Raw genomic sequence first — 14,138 nt, forward strand, 5'->3', positions numbered from 1 at the left:
ACCCATAAGAAATCTTGAGAGGGGCTTTGGACAAGGGCCTGTAGGGACAGGCCAAGGGGAATGGCTTGAACCTGCCAGAGGGGAGACTGAGCTGAGCTCTTAGGCAGAAGCTCTTCCCTGTGAGGGTGCTGAGGCGCTGGCACAAGGTGCCCAGAGAAGCTGCGGCTGCCCCATCCCTGGCAGTGTTTAAGGTCAGGTTGGACACAGGGGCTTGAAGCAAGCTGCTCTAGTGGAAGGTGTCCCTGCTCACGGCAGGGGTTGGAGGTGGATGAGCTTTAAGGTCCTCTCCAACCAAAACCATTGCATGATTCTATTTAAAGGACAAACTGAGAAAGCAAGAATATTACTGATAAAAAATATATAGAGTAGTAAATGACACCTTTTAAGCACTTACCTACGTCTGCGCAGTCAGCTGAAAACTGGTGTACTCTGCACTCCAGCCAAGAAATGAACCATCTTTTCCTTTACAAATTGACAACAGGAGATGCTATTTATTGCAAAATGACCACCAGTTTCAGCAGAAACAAACCAGAAAGCCAAATCCTTCTGTTCGTAAGGCTGTTGGTGTACACTTGCCTCTGTCTCTAAAGCCTCTCACACTTGTACCTATGTGAGCTGCAACAACTAACTCTCACCCAGAACTTGCTCATTGGGGATCCAGCGCTCTGGTCGGCTCAAGAGCAAAGGCTGGAACTAAGAGGGTTAAATTTGGCTCAAAATGGGTAGGAAATGGCAAAAATTAATTTGATTTAGTGCTGCTCTATTTCAGGCAAGTCTCCCCTCTTGTTACTTTAACCTGTAAATGCAAAAACACTGCAATATTATCTATTATCTATTATCTATTATATATTACATATTACATACTATATATTATATGTTATATATTACATATTAATATATTCATATAAATAACATATTTATGGACACACATTATACATATTTTATATAGACACATTATAAAAAAATAGATGTTTTCCTATTCCACACTGTTGTAACTGTGAATAACTAAACCTTTTCACTTACAATGTCCCAAAGACACAGACCTAAATGTTAACCACAAGGTCTCAGATCAGGGAGATGATTTTCAAAGGCTCTCAGATCATCAGTGGCATCAATGCCAGCACCATCAAGGATAAAAGGCCAGGATCTGGGGTCTATCACGGAAAGACTCTTTTCCCACTCTAGTATCTTATTTTCAGAGGATCAGTGCAGATGTGCTGTCTATATGGTTGGAGGAAACCTGGCTGATGACGCAGGAGCCTTCAGTTCAGTGGATCAGTGAAGCATCTGCTTTATATGGAAAATAGGATAGCAAGATGGGCTGAAAACAGAACCAGGTCTGGAGTCCTGGTAGATGTAAAGAAGTAGATGCAAAAAAGTAGATGTGAACCTGGAGAATACAAGACTGCACTCTCAATTCTACTCAGTGCAGCTACCCCCAATGAGATGCTCATTCTTCATCAACACCAAGAGCCAGCAGGCAAGAGATCGTCCAGAGAGGTTCACAACCATGACCTTATGTGATGTCCAAGCTGATTTAAACCATGATGGAAGTTACACGTAGGTGTGATCTTGTCTTGGGGTAATGGTTGGACTTGATGATCTTAAAGGTCTTTTCCAGCCTGGTTGATCTATGATTCTATGATCTTAAGAGAAGAGAAAGAAAACCGATTTAAGGCCAATGTTCAGATGCTGGAGGAGATCTCCGAAGCATGGATCCGTTTGAGCCCTGCACATCCCAGATAAGCATTCCAAAATGTTTAACACGAAATTCCACCATGGACCAGAGAACCTTTGGCCAACAGCAATTTTACCAGAACATACAGTTAACCCAAACAGAAGTCTCCATCAAGGAATCAGTATTTAAGTGCCCAAATACTTCACCAGCAACAACCCTGAGCCCACAGTACCATCCAAGAAAGACACTGAGATGCACCAACTACAACAGCAGTACAAGGAACACACCATCCAATAGAAGTTATTGTATTAATTATTATTGCTAAAAGCAAACCAAATGATCGCAGAAGACCTTGCTAAATGACCAAGGCTTCAGAGCCCAGCCAGCCCACCAGCACCTACCACTCATCACATCCCGCTCTGTTCCCAACACTCCTGTTAATAACCTCGGGGATGCCCTTCCCAACCGTCTCAATGCCTTGTCAGCAGAAATTCAAACCAATCCAGGTCTGGAAGCAGCTGCAGCAAGTAACTCCATCACGTTCAGCATTTTAACTTCTCCTATTTACGAATCAGGTCAAGCTTGAAATCTCCATTTCCATTATCAGCCTTTGCAATATTAAGATAATCATGCAGATGAGTGATCAAACATCCCTCGGAACTCTGGAGCACAAGAATTACCATATGGGAACACTTTATCTGTTCCAGCATCCCTTTTTGACTATGAAGAGGGCTTTCTTCCCCAGAAACTAGGGTAAGGAACACCGTGCTTAACAAGCAAGCGCTGCTGATACAGAATCTGAGTAACAGGGCAGCAGGTACTGGATGTTCATCTCCAAATAACCACTAAGATCATCAGGTTTTTAAACAGAACATCTGCTTGAAAAGAGATATTCAAGCTGCCTTGAATTACCTCTATTTTACGCAGGCTGGATGGAAGGGCAATTCTGACTCCTTCCAGATTGATTCTGAAAATCATCAAAAATGGTTCTTTTAACAGCATTCATTTCTCCCCGTGATGGGAAGAGGAACTCTGTAGCCTTCCTAAATGCAGAAATCTCTTAGAGCCCTTTCTCAGTTGTCCATCCATCAGACAAGCAACAGCTGCAGCACCAGCACACCATCACCAGGTCACAGTCACAGACAGTGACTAACAACAAGAAGATACGAATTAAAAAGAAAAGGAATTCCTACCTTCCCAAAGAATTTGCACTCTGCTGTTCACCTCCAACTTGCTCTTTTAATTCCTACAACAAATAAATTGTAACGTCATTTTGCTCTTGTTGGAAATAGCTGTTTTATTATCCAGAGTGTGGGCAGAGGGAAACAATTTGTAACCAGATTTTAGGATTATTTAAAAAGGGGGGAAAAATGAGTGTAAGGTAACAAAATAGCCCTATTTGGGAAAAAAAGCCTAGAAATCTTCAATTGAAGCACTTTGCTTCTGATACCAGCTATTGAGAACACAGATATAATCATTTATTTCTCTCATATATAGTAAAAAAACCTTTGCAAAAACAAACCACATGGGACAGAATCCAACCACAATCCTTCCGACTAACTCAAGAAGGATGTTCTATTGAATATACCTTCAGTACCTGAAGGGAGCCTATAGGGATGCTGGGGAGGGACTCTTCGTCAGGGATTGCAGTGACAGGACCAAGGGGTGATGGATTAAAACTTAAACAGGGGAAGTTTAGATTTGAGATAAGGAGGAAATTCTTTCCTGTTAGGGTGCTGAGGCACTGCAATCGGTTGCCCAGGGAGGTTGTGAGTGCTCCATCCCTGGCGGTGTTCAAGGCCAAGTTGGACAGAGCCCTGGGTGACATGGTTTAGTGTGAGGTGTCCCTGCCCATGGCAGGGGGGTTGGAACTGGATGATCTTAAGGTCCTTTCCAACCCTAACTATTCTATGATTCTAATATTGCAGGCGTGATGACACTGTAACAAAAAGGCACCATGCCATGAAGCCCTACAAATTATTCCTTCTCAATATCTCCCCTTCCCTGCAAAGATGACAGAAGGCTGGACAAAAAAACATGCTCCCAAATCAAAGTGAAAGACAACAAAGAAACATGGAGGATTCTTCAAAAAAGCATGTTTGAATCATAGAATGGGTTGGGTTGGAAAGGACCTTAAAATCGTGCAGTTCCAACCCCCTGCCATGTGCAGGGACACCTCACATCAGACCATGGCACCCAAGGCTCTGTTGAGCCCGGCCTTGAACACTGCCAGGGATGGGACATTCACCACTTCTCTGGGCATCCTGTGCCAGTGCCTCATCATCCTCACAGTAAAGAACTTCTGCCTTATATCCAGCCTGAACTCAAAACAGCCCCATGGGTGATGCATGAGCTCAGAGGGACTCCACATTCTCAACTGGTGAGTTTCAACCAGGAACCCCAAGCATCTTCTCTGGCCACAATTTTGGGTCCAGAGAAGGGCAACAGAGCTGGTGAATGGTCTGGAGCACAACTGTGATGAGGACTTGAACACGAGTTGATTCTTCCACTTACGTAAAGCATTCAGGAAATGTAGTTTGACACGAGCAAGAATTATCAACAGTAGGCTGAACAATGCAAAGTGATGACGGACACAAAGTGTTAGAACGTGCACATACCTAACAGAACCTGAAGCCAACAAAAAGGATGTCACCACCACCTCAAAAAGCAACTTTGCCCAAGACTTCTACTTTAAGGTAAGCATAGGAAAGAAGACAGAATAATATAGATATTATGATTAAATATATAATTATTAGGTATTATTACATGGTCAAATGTTCAAGGTCAGGTTGGATGGGGCTTGGAGCAAGCTGCTCTAGTGGAAGGTGCCCCAGCTCATGGCAAGGGGTTGGAACTGGATGAGATTTAAGGTTCCTTCCAACCCAAACCATTCTACGATTCTTAAAGAAGCCTTTTATAAGCAGTGTAAAAGGGTCATTAAATGCCATGAAAAAGGCTCTTGCACAACCTGGTCCAGGTGCCAGAACACCCCGAAATGTCTTTCCGATCAAGCTGTTGATGAAGCTTTCCCCTCGGCATTTCAATGGGAAAAGAAAGTCCAAACTACACATGGGCTCAGAAACAGCCATCCTGGAAGATACTAAAAATATTATCATCTAAACACAGGAAGGTCAAAAAATAAACTCTTAACTGCCTGCTCAACAGAACGCAGAAAGCAAGTCTATTCTTAAGCACTCAGCAAGGCCAGTGAATTTGGGGAAAAGACAGATGGGAGAACATGTAGGAGAATATGTTCCCTGAATAATTCCACAAATAGGCTACCAAAAGGCAAGACGGATGCTTTGTCACTCAGGATGCAGAAGTCAGAGGAGATGCATTACTTGACATTCTCCAGCAGGAGATCTTCTGGAGCAGATAGAGAAGGCTTTACTACTTGTTACCACGGGAGTGCCTCCAGACACTCATCCCATGGTTTTCCCATATTTGCAAACAAAATGGCCAGTCTCCCATGGTCATGGAGTGACAGATGCCGCTTTCTCAGCCTTTCCCAGCAATGTGGTGATGATCGCCACAGAGAATTACAAGGATACAAGAACCAGCAATGCACTGCCTTTCCCATTGACCAGTCCCATTCTCTTGTCCTTTCAGCTGCTCCCATAACCTCAAGCTGTTGGCCAGCTTCAGTCACACTGGAGAGGGAAAAAAAATGAAAGAATCCTAAAACATAGCTACCACCCCCAAAATTAAGTGAATTAAGAAGGGCCGAATCAAGGAAAGAAAGATGAGCAAACACCAGCAGACTCTTCATTAGGGACTGTAGCGATAGGACAAGGGGTGATGGGTTCAAACTGAAACAGGGGAAATTCAGGTTGGAGATAAGTAAGAAGTTCTTTACTGTGAGGGTGCTGAGGTGCTGGAATGGGCTGCCCAAAGAAGTGGTGAATGCTCCATCCCTGGCAGTGTTCAAGGCCAGGTTGGACAGAGCCTTGGGTGCCCTGGTCTACTGTGAGGTGTCCCTGCCCATGGCAGGGGGTTGGCACGGGATGATCTTAAGGTCCTTTCCAACCCTAATTATTCTATGGAGAAATAGACCAGAACACAACACTTGCAGCAACTCTCCAGCACATGGATTGTCTATGAGTAAATGAATGGGCAACCAGCTAGAGTTATGATGTTGTTTTGGTGCGGATAACAAAGAGAGATGGGAAGCGGCAGAAGGTGTGTCAAGAGGTGAAAGGCACATCTATAGGAAACCAGGGGCCTTCTACTTGCTCTTCAGCAGATGGAGTGCAGAGAGCAGATGGAGATCCTCCTCCTGAGGTTCATAGAATCATAGAATGGTTTGGGTTGGAAAGGACCATACGATCATCCAGTTCCAACCCCCTGCCATGGGCAGGGACACCTCACACTAGACCATGGCACCCAAGGCTCTGTCCAACCTGGCCTTGAACACTGCCAGGGATTGAGCATTCACCACTTCTTTGGGCAACCCATTCCAGTGCCTCAGCACCCTCACAGTAAAGAACCTCTTCCTTATATCCAACATAAACTTCCCCTGTTCCTGTTTGAACCCATTATGCCTCATAACCTAGACATTTCTTTTGTGACATCCTGGCTGGTGTACCCATAAATAGCAAGGTCAATCTTGGTGTTGTAGCCAACAGTGGTGCACCCAGCGGCTACTGTTCCAGCTTTAAAGTCACTTCAGTCACTTGTGCTGCCTCTCATAGATATAATTTGTCAAACACCAGATTATCAGTATGTTGCTGTCCAAAAATCTCCTGTGAGGAGCAAACATCCCATAATGATAGGCCTGAAGTCCATATTATTGCTCCTCAAGCATACAGCACCCAACCAGAATATTACAGTGTGTTTCCACCATAAACCTGTGATGCTCTGACGAATGCATCCATCCACATTACTCCCCAATTTGATCCAGAAACTGAGACCACAAATAAGTAGAGCAGGGGCCCAGCAGTTAAAACAAAGACCTGATCTTTCTTGCTTTACTCCAAAAACCAGACCTACATCATTCATTGCATGAATTTGCCTTCCTAAAGATTTTTGCTATCTACCACATACTCTTGTTTGCACTCGAGTCACAGCAAAATTGATGAATGCCAACACAGCTGGATGTCAACAGCCCTTCCACTAAACTGCAGTGTGAAAATTAAGGGAGTGCCAGAAAAACACAGCAACATTCCTGGAGGATTCCAATCAAAAGTCATCTCATGGAGATGGAAACAATCCCAGGTGCAGAGGAAGCACGCAAAGGGAAGCACACATGGCAGGGTTTGTATCAGTGCAGTTTCTAACCAAACCACAGCTGCCTTTATTGCAGTGACCCTCGTTCGCATTTCCAGTTGTGAGATAGGAAAATCAGCTGACATGAGCATCTTTGCCTTAGAAAAGGAAGGACGGAGAAGACACAGAGATCTATCCAAGGCACATAAAGAATAACAGAATCTTAGAATGGTTTGGGTTGGAAAGGACCTTAAGATCATCCAGTTCCAACCCCCTGCCACAGGCAGGGACACCTCACACTAGACCACGTCACCCAAGGCTCTGTCCAACCTGGTCTTGAACACTGCCAGGGATGGAGCACTCACAGCTTCCCTGGGCAACCCATTCCAGCACCTCAGCACCCTCACAGTAAAGAACTTCTTCCTTCTATCGAGGCTGAACTTCCCCTGTTTCAGCTTGAACCCATTACCCCTTGTCCTATCACTACAGTCCCTGACGAAGAGTCCCTCCCCAGCATCCCTATAGCCCCCTTCAGACACTGGAAGCTGCTCTGAGGTCTCCACGCAGCTTCTCTTCTCCAGGCTGAACAGCCCCAACTTCCTCAGCCTGTCTCCATACAGGAGGTGCTCCAGCCCCTGATCATCCTCGTGGCCTCCTCTGGACTTGTTCCAGCAGCTCCATGGCCTTCTTATGTTGAGGACACCAGAACCGCACACAGTGCTGCAAGTGGGGTTTCATGAGAGCAGAGCAGAGGGACAGGATCACCTCCTTTGACCTGCTGGTCACGCTCCTTTTGATGCAGCCCATTCTTCTTTCTTTTCCACATACCAAGCCAGCTAAAGCAGTCTATGCTCTCCAGTTTCCACCACCAGAATTTATTTATCACCATCCTCAATTCTGAAAGCAAACTCCAAGTGATGCTGCATAATCCTCCTGCAAAACTAAACTGAGATGGATGGAGGGCGAGAGGTATAATTTAAGACAGCTTATATTGCTCACAGCACCGAGAACACTGAATTCAGGCTGCAGGAAAGGTCACTGGCAAATTGAAGTCAGCAGAACACAAACCACATCTCTACAGGAAAAGGAGCTAATTTGGGCAGTCAGGGGAAAAGAACAACCAGAGAACAAGTCTGGGTATTCAAGAGCCTTCCTCACCACTGACATATGACCACACTCATCTTCAGGGGCCCTGAGTGTCTTATTTGAACCACACAAGATTTGCAGTAGTCCCACCAATACCAGCACCCAGGGTGACAGAAACCTTCTCCTTGGCAAAGACATCCATACCACCACAGGAGAACGCTTTCGAGTTACCTCCCATCCCATTTTGACCAGAGCAGGCCACAGGGATGCTGCGAGGGCTGGAGCAGCTCTGCTCTGGAGCCAGGCTGAGAGAGCTGGGCTGGGGCAGCCTGGAGAAGAGAAGGCTCCTGAAGGGGAGACCTTAGAGCAGCTCCAGTGCCTAAAGGGACTACAGGAAAGCTGGAGAGGGGCTTGGGACAAGGGCCTGTAGGGACGGGACAAGGGGAATGGCTTCATACTGAAAGAGGGGAGATTTAGGTGAGATATAAGGAAGAAGTTCTTTACTGTGAGGGTGCTGAGGCACTGGCACAGGCTGCCCAAGGAAGCTGTGAATGCTCCATCCCTGGCAGTGCTCAAGGCCAGGCTGGACAGCCCCTTGGGTAAAATGGTGTAGTGTGAGGCGTCCCTGCCCATGGCAGGGGGGTTGGAACTGGATGATCTTAAGGTCCTTTCCAACCCAAACCATTCTGTGATTCTATGAAGCGAGAAACTTCAGAATCCCCAAAAAACACCCAACCAACAAAATCCATTTCCGAAATCACCGCCATGGTGCTCATCTGTTCTCACTTTCATACCCCTGTCCCAAACACTGTCTTTGTATTTAACTCTCTGGTTCACCAAGCCCACTGTGCTCCTTTCACCACCTCACAAACCCCATCTTAGTCTCCGCTCTCTTGCTAATACAGGGGCCAGCAGTTCATGCTGTAAATCACATCAGTGAAACAATTAAAAATAACAGCCCAAGCCTCCTTCATTGCACGAGAGCCTTTAGTATTACAAATGATGAAAGCATGTGGCTAAAAAAAGCAAGCTGAATTAAAAGCCATTTCTGAGAAGGTGGCAAAAAAGCCCAGCACCAAGACCAACCCAGCAGAACAAGGGCTGGGCTATTCCAGGCATTGTTGGGTCATCAAAGTAACTATGATGGTAGGAAAATGGGTCTCAACACCCCCAGCTAGTGGTCACCTAGATCAAAGATGATGCCTGGCTCCCATCCTGGACCTGTGTGGTGATGCTGTAAGAGCAGGATGTTGCTGGCTCCCATCCTGGACCTGTGTGGTGATGCTATAAGAGCAGGATGTTGCTTGGCTCCCATCCTGGACCTGTGCAGTGATGCTGTAGGAGCAGGATGTTGATTGGCTCCCATCCTGGACCTGCGTGGTGATGCTGTAGGAGTAGGACTTTCAGAGCATAGCACTAACATCTGCTTGTGAGCTATTCCTCGGACATCTCCTTGATCAGCAGGATGTGTTATTCATGCCTCATGGCTGGGAGCCAGGGGAAGGATGTTGGGATGCAGCTTCGGGGGTCAAGAAACAGCATCTTTGTGATGAGCACAAGCATTTGACCTATAGTGCTTACTGGAACTGTGAGAGAAAAGAGGTATCTCTAAGGCATTTTACAACTATTCATATGATTGATGCTGGGAAAAGTGAGGGATTTGGGGGTTTCCCTCCACTTTTTGTCTGATCTAAGCACCTTTTATCTAAGCACACATTAAACATCCGCTGTCATCATCCTGCAATCCAGATGGGATGTCCCCCCTACTTGCACCACTGCTTCACCCACAGCATCCAGATCCATCAGCAGGAGGACCTGCAACAGGAAGATGCGCCACAGCATCGCATCTCCCATTCCCAACCCTGGGATGCAATCCTGCTACAGCATTTATGGCTTTTAATACCTTTTACAAACCTAATTCATCCCATTTTAATCCCTCAAGAGCAGCCACTCCTTCATTTTACACCTGGAAACACCAAGCTAAGATATTTGTGGGCTTGAACACACAAACCTACAGCTCCAGCTATTCACTCAGGACAGAGGAGCTGCTGTTACGCAGTTCTGATATAGTACAGCAGTATAACACCATCCCCGCAATAAAAGTACAGAATGAGCTTCTAAAGATGCCTTTGGAAACTATATGTTTCTACGTGAATTTAGGTTTCATGACAAGCTCTTTTTGCTTACTTCTCACTTTCTCACATCCTTTTCTTTGGGGGGTGCAGGCAGACAGGGGCTGTTCTTTCTCAAGCTCAAGATTAAATAAGAGGCACCCAAAACTACATTGAAAATGAAGTCTTCAGGTATGGCACACAGCGTATTTCAACCAAATGGAGCTGAAAACCTCCTCACTACCAAAAGTGATTTCAGTAAGAGGTTTTACTTACTTGAGACATTCACACAACTTCTAAGATGAATCTCTTCCACGTATTTTAACTCAATTGCATGGACAAACCCAGCAGCACAGAAAGGTGCCAAAAACCCCATGGCCCGTATTTCCACAGTGTTCCCAGGCTCCAGAGGGCTTCCCAAAGCCGTCTGCATGGAACATCAGGCTTCCTCAGGACCTGAAACACCTTTGCTGTGAGCTGGGCTTTGCTTCCAGCCTCTCAACTGGCTTCAGTGCTGATCATGTTCAAGGCCAGGCTGGACAGAGCCTTGGGTGACATGGTCTAGGGTGAGGTGTACCTGCCAATGGCAGGGGGTTGGAACTGGATGATCTCAAGGTCCTTTCCTACCGAAACTATTCTATGATTCTATGATCATCTCCTTGCTTCCTTTCACTCTCCAAGAAATTCAAAGTTATCCAAGTAAGGAAGCAACCTTCTTGTCTTGTGCTTGCACATCTTCCAGCTCACAACACCTATATCCTACAGCAATGCTCAAACACAATAATTACCAGATAATTCAAATGCTCAAACTCAGTAATTACCAATTCAACAACAGGACACATACTGATGCAGCTCTACTCTGCCTACATGCAAGGAGGAAGTTTCTGTTGCAGCATTCAAGCTCAGTCCCTTCTCCATCATTCCTACAGCATCCTGCCATACACCTCCACCACGTTCCAGCTTCAGCCCACCATGACAGGATACAGCTTATTTTAGGATGAGCTTTCAGACACTGTCTCTCAGCTGACTCTTGCAGACCATATCCAGATATCCCCAGAAATCTTTAGTATTGCAAGAGCAAACCATGGAGGTGTGTGTTAATACGTGCGTATCATCCACATCTCAGCCATAACAAATCACAAGCACTGAACAGGGCCTGATACGCGCTATTTTATTTGACCTTTGCCTACCAGGCAGACAAAGCAAGGTGATTCCAGCTTATAAATATTCCTGACTCAGCCAGCATATGCACACTGAAGAAGCTCAGACCTCAAACACTGAAGGTAAGCGCACAACAGCATTGAACCCCTCCAACTGTTTCACCTTCAATAGGGAGGTGCTGACACTCCAGTGATGCTTTGCAATTCAGACAATCTATGTTCCATTGCCAGGCTTCCATCAACTCTGAAATGCAGTATTGTGTATGTAAGAGAATTAAAGACAAGGCACATCATCTCACCTGCATCCAAAGCATCCTAGTGCTGCCAAAGGCTCTTGGTTTAAGAGGGGGTTTTTCTGCTTCAGTAGAGCACAGCAAGAAATGCATTTGCATCATTTTAATTTTTAACCTTCAAGTAGATTAAAAAGGAAATTAAAGAAGAAGAAACACCCACAAAAGTAAAAGGACACAACAATTATCATCAAGGTGGCAAGAAACTGGCACCGCGTTTATCACTGGAACAGTTTGGGAGTTACCCTGAATCGGTTCCTACCGTTGATCAAGGCATTTCTTTGCCTCAGCCTGCTGCAGCAGGCAGATAAAACAGAGCTGCACCATGTGCATAAAATGTGTGTGGATGCATAAATCTTAAGCAAAGTGTCTTCTTATTTTGAGGCAAAAAACTGAGAGAATTACACGTTGCGTTAAATATTTTCTCCTCTGGCCCCTCCTCAACCGTCTGAAAAATCAATGCAAGTGCTTTTGCATAAGGCAGGCAGAGAGAAGCGCTTTCCTAGTAAATAAATAAATAATGAGGCCACTCTTGGCTTCTAATATGATTTCTAAAGCAAATGAGCACAGTGATTGAAAGATTCCCAGAGTGAAAGAGAAGATGCAGAAGGTTTAATCATCCACTTACAAGGTAACGAAAGAGATTCCTCAAGTTTTAACGTCTCTTGCAAGATGTTTAGTGCTCATCGCCAGTATTAGATGCAAGCTGAACAGTTATCCCTGCCCTCACACAGGAATACGTGCGAGTCCCTCCCTTGTACTCATACAAATACGTTTTGTGCTTCCATCACTTCTCTATTTGCAAAGAGATCAAAATGAAAGTAGAAACAATCATGTCACGGCTTTTAACAGCTTCCTCCCCTTATGAAAGTCTTGCTATCCTGCATATCACCAACATCTCTTCCAGCTACAATGCAACGTCTGGAAGCAACCAGTATGAGTTCTTTGCATGCTCACCAGTAATGTGACTCTCAGCAGTGAGAAAGCATCACTGAGTTCAACTGGTCTCCCAGTTACCAAATGTAAATGGAACTAAGAGAGAGGGAAAGAGATCACCCCACTGATCAACCTCAAAACCTACTTTATTGACCATCAGACTGCCTTATATCATGTCTTTCAAGGCACGGGAGAAACTGTTTCCTTCAAAACCCCATCTACTTAGCTTCTAAGACAGATATTTATGATGAGGGTGGTGAAACACTGGCACAGGTTGGCCAGAGAGGTGGTTAAATGCCCCATACATGGAAACATTCAAGGTCAGCTTAAATGGGGCTCCGAGCAACCTGGTGTAGCAGAAGGAGCCCTTGCTCATGGGAGACGGGTAGGACTGGATGACCTTTAAAGTTCTCTTCCAACCAAAATCATTCTATGATTCTTAGTTCTCTTCAGTGGTGAACTTAGAGGGCCTTTCCAAGCTGCGTTGTTGAACAGCAGTTCAGTGCTATTATACCTCCTCCTTCCCACAGCATCAGAGTGAAGCACCCAAATGCTCTCCTACTTTGCCCAGCCAATGCCAAGGCGTTGGGCTGACTTCCAGCAACACAGTCTGGAACGGAAATCTCAGCTCCAGGCAAAGCTGTGATAGGAGACAATCATAGAATCAACCAGGTTGGGAAAGACCTTTAAGATCATCAGATCCATCCGTTAACCTGACACTGCCAAGTTCACCGTTAACCCATGTCCTTAAGTGCCCCATCTCCATGTCTTTTAAAACACCTCCAGGGATGGTGACTCCACCACTGCCCTGGACAGCCTGTTCCAATGTTTAAAAACCCTTACTGAGGAGGAATTGATCCTCATCTCCAGCCTAAACCTCCCTTGGTGCAACTTGAGGCCATTTCCTCTTGTCCTATCGCTTCTTACTTAGGAGAAGAGACCAATATCCACCTCACTACAACCTCCCTTCAGGTAGTTGTAGAGAGCCATAAAGTCCCCCCCTGAGCATCCTTTGCTCATGGTGCAGACTAACACCCCCAGGTCCTTTTCCGTGAGCAGTTTCCAACCGCTCTCCCCCACACCTGAAGCTTGCATGGGGTTGTTGTGGCCCAAGTGCAGGACCCAGCACTGAGCCTTCTTGAACCTCATACAATTGGCCTTAGCCAGATCTCTCTGTACAGCCTTCCTACCCTCAAGCAGATCAACACTCCCATTGAACTTGATGTCTTCTGCAAAATTACCGAGGCTGCACTTGATCCATGAACCTCCTAGAATGTTTCCCCTCTGCTGTATTGTATTCCCAGGAGCCATCTGGTAAGTTGAAGTTCACTGCAAGAGTAAGGACTGGCCATTGTGAGGCTTCTCCAGGATGCTCAGAGGATATTTCTTCTGTCTCTTCATCCTGGCTGGGTGGTCTGTAACAGACTCCTACCACGATATCTGCCTTGGTGGGCTTCACCCTTATTCTCACCTATAAATATTCAACCCTATTGTCACCATCATTAAGCTCTAGACATTCAAAACACTCCCTAACACAGAGGGCTACCCAACCACCTCTCCTTCCTTGCCTATCCCTTCTCAAGAGTTTATAGACATCCACTGCAGCACTCCAGTTGTGCCATTCATCCCACCTTGTTTCCATGATGGCAATTGTGTCATAGTTTTCCTGCTG

The 14,138-nt window shown here is 45.6% G+C and overlaps 1 protein-coding gene across 10 annotated transcripts in view; it reads right to left on the reverse strand.

The window, feature by feature from the left end:
- TSNARE1 (t-SNARE domain containing 1) overlaps window positions 1-14,138 on the reverse strand; it is a 523,183-nt gene that overhangs the window by 487,150 nt on the left and 21,895 nt on the right. For 2 of the 10 annotated variants that reach the window (XM_065669045.1, XM_065669044.1), the window contains exon 3: window positions 2,872-2,924. The exons of the other annotated variants lie outside the window; for them this stretch is intronic. The gene's annotated coding sequence lies outside the window, so the exon portion shown is untranslated. The remainder of the gene's footprint in view (window positions 1-2,871; window positions 2,925-14,138) is intronic. 10 annotated transcript variants of the gene reach the window in all.

The sequence above is a fragment of the Lathamus discolor genome, chromosome 2 (assembly GCF_037157495.1).
Source record: "Lathamus discolor isolate bLatDis1 chromosome 2, bLatDis1.hap1, whole genome shotgun sequence".
Taxonomy (NCBI): Eukaryota; Metazoa; Chordata; class Aves; order Psittaciformes; family Psittacidae; genus Lathamus; species Lathamus discolor.